The sequence below is a fragment of the Triticum dicoccoides genome, chromosome 1B, assembly GCF_002162155.2.
Source record: "Triticum dicoccoides isolate Atlit2015 ecotype Zavitan chromosome 1B, WEW_v2.0, whole genome shotgun sequence".
Taxonomy (NCBI): domain Eukaryota; kingdom Viridiplantae; phylum Streptophyta; class Magnoliopsida; order Poales; family Poaceae; genus Triticum; species Triticum dicoccoides.
Genome location: NC_041381.1, coordinates 649,413,213 through 649,416,072, shown reverse-complemented (window position 1 = coordinate 649,416,072; position 2,860 = coordinate 649,413,213). Strand labels below are relative to the sequence as shown.

The window sequence follows — 2,860 nt, the reverse complement described above, 5'->3', positions numbered from 1 at the left end:
CAATCCTCGACTTGCAACTGCTGCCTTTTTTTTCCTTTTAATACGAGTCTAAATCGTTGTGAAGATAGTGGTAAGCTGTTTTTGAATGTTTTTTTTGTGGATGCATGCCTAGGTAGGCTGACAACGGTAGTAGGCACATGTTGGTGATTTCTCATATAATCCACAAAAAGTATCAGTTTGTTAGATTTGAATCTTCCCTATTTTTTAATGGTGCATTTTCTGATGTACTAGAGTGATGTGTTTTGTGCAACTTTGCGTGCCTAGAATACAAAACTGCCTGCTATTCAAGTGTCTCTAGATCTGGTACAGCCAAAACAAGCAAGTGCTGAACTTTCTGTGCCTATAATATAAACGTGTCCGGACTATTTTTTCTAGTTACTAGTTGTATTGTATCTACTAATGGCCTCAAGTACAGTAGAGGGGTTAGTATTCCTGGTGGTAGTCAGAGTCAGCCATGGGGAAACAGGATAAGCAGAGTACAGTAAGTCAGGCAAGGGAGGCCACTTAGGTTCAGTGTAGTGTTGAAGTAGGCGAGTATATGTATGCGTTGATGTAGGTTGAGTGTACTGTGTTGTCTGTAGTTCATGAAGTTTTCAGTGTTGTTGTTTGATGTAGTTCTAGAAGGCTTTTCAGTGTCGTGTTTTTTTTGTACAAAAATATGCTTGTAGTTCATGCCATGAGACTAGCCAGTATTTTTGCATCTGTCTTTTGTGTGTGAGCTGCTTGCTTGCTGTAATATTTCTTCCATACTAGAGGTCTACAATTTTGATTATCTGAGAGGATCAACTTTAGTTTTGAAATTAAGCAATTTGTTTTGCCGACAGTTCTGCCATAGTCTTTTTTTAGTGTTCAACCAGCAGATTTACATGTTGTTTTGATGTATGTTCTTGATTTTTCTGCCGCTCATGCTTCATTTATAAATGGTTCTATTTTTTCATTTTTTGGGTCTTTTTTCTGACTGTTTTGAAATAGGATAAGTGGAGTTGTTTATATAGTTCTAGCAGATTTTTTGCTGATACTATAGTTTTCTATTAAAAAAATCAGTGTAGTAATCTGCACACAAGCATGTTGTATTTCTTTTATAGTTGTTGGTCGAATTCACTTTTTAATTGTAGTGTTTTGATGGTAAGGGATGGTAGCATCCCCCCAGGAGTATAATTTATTTTTTTATGTTTAATTGGGACAATTGTATTATGACACCACATTTTTTTCTTTTGTTGCTTGACCAGGAACCTTCGCCCGGTTTGCTTTTCGCATTGTCAGAGTGACAATGGTCAGAGCTTCGACATGTATGTTTGCGATGCTGACGAAACCTTCATAGTAAAGTTTCTGCCATGTTTTTTGTCCTTTTTCCCCTAGTGTTACAATCATTTTTCGGTTTGTTTTTTAATTTTCTTTTACATGTCTTCGCGATTGCTTTTTTTTTCTCTAGATGTTAAAGATGGTATGCACAATTGAATACCAGTTGTGTAATACACTCCTAGCTTATGCTTATATTTTTTGTACCCTGTTTGTTTGTTACTAATCTCTAGTTTCTAGTTTCTAGTTGCTAGTTTTCGACAGTTTTGCCAGAAGTACTTTTGACAGTTTTCCATAGTTACTAGTTACTGGTTTCAACAGTATCATTAGTGTAAGTATCAGTATGAGCATCATCAGTTACAGTCTTGCTCTATGTTGATCTTTTTTTTTGCTATGATTCACGATGGTGTGCCCAGTTTGTTTTGCTCATTGCGAGGTGGACAATGGTGAGAGGTTTGGCATGTTTTTTCGTGATGTTGACGAAACCTTTGCGGTAAACTTTTTGTTTGATGCCACTTGCAAATTGACCCTCGACTTGTAACTGGGTCTTTTTGTTTGATGCCACTTGCAAGTCGACCTCGACTTTGCAACTGGGTCTTTTTGTCTTATGCCACTTGCAAGTCTACCCTCAACTTGCAACTGGGTTTCTTTGTTTTTCATGCGACTTGCAAGTGGACCCTTGACTTGCAACTAGGTCCTTTTTGTTTGATGTCCCATGCAAGTCGACCCTCGACTTGCATCTGGGCCTTCTGTTTTCGTGCCACATGCAAGTCAGCCTCGACTTGCAACTGGATCTTTTTGTTTGATGCCACTTGCAAGTCGAGCCTCGACTTGCAACTGGTGTCTTTTGTTTGATGCCACTTGCAAGTCGACCCTCGACTTGCAACTGGGTCTTCTTGTTTGATGCCAGTTGCAAGTCGACCCCTCAACTTGTAACCGAGTCTTTTATTTTTTATGCTAGTTTGCAAGTCGACCCTCGACTTGTAACAGGTTCCTTGTTTCATTCCACTTGCAAGTGGACCCTCGACGTGCAACTGGGTCTTTTGTTTGATGCCTCTTGCAAGTCGCCCCTCGACATACAAGTAGGACTTATCCTTTCATACCACTTGCAAGTGGACCCTTGACTTGCAACTAGGTCTTCTGTTTTCATGCCACATGCAAATGGACCCTTGACTTCCAACTGTGTCTTTTTTTTGATGCCACTTGCAAGTTGACCCTCGACTTGCAACTAGGTCTTTTTGTTCAATGCCACTTGCAAGTGGACCCTCGACTTGCAACTGCATCTTTTTTTATGCCCGCTTGCAAGTTGAGCCTCGACTTGAAACTGGGTCTTTTGTTTTTCGTGCCACTTGCAAGTGGACACTCGACTTGCATCTGGGTCTTTTTTGCTTGATGCCGCTTGCAAGTCGACCCTCAACTTGCAATTGGGTCTTCTTGTTTGATGCCACTTGCAAGACGACCACTCGAATTTGCAACTGGGTCTTTTATGTTTGATGCCACTTGCAACTCGACCACTCGACTTTGCAACCAGGTTCCTTGTTTCATGCCAATTGCAAGTGGA

General features: G+C 40.2%; 1 long non-coding RNA gene across 1 annotated transcript in view; it reads left to right on the top strand.

The window, feature by feature from the left end:
* The window catches only part of LOC119349377, a 3,261-nt gene extending 1,636 nt beyond the window's left edge, over positions 1–1,625 (top strand). The window contains exon 3 of the long non-coding RNA XR_005169387.1: positions 1,230–1,625. This is a non-coding gene — a long non-coding RNA (uncharacterized LOC119349377). The remainder of the gene's footprint in view (positions 1–1,229) is intronic.
* Positions 1,626–2,860: the final 1,235 nt, after the last annotated feature.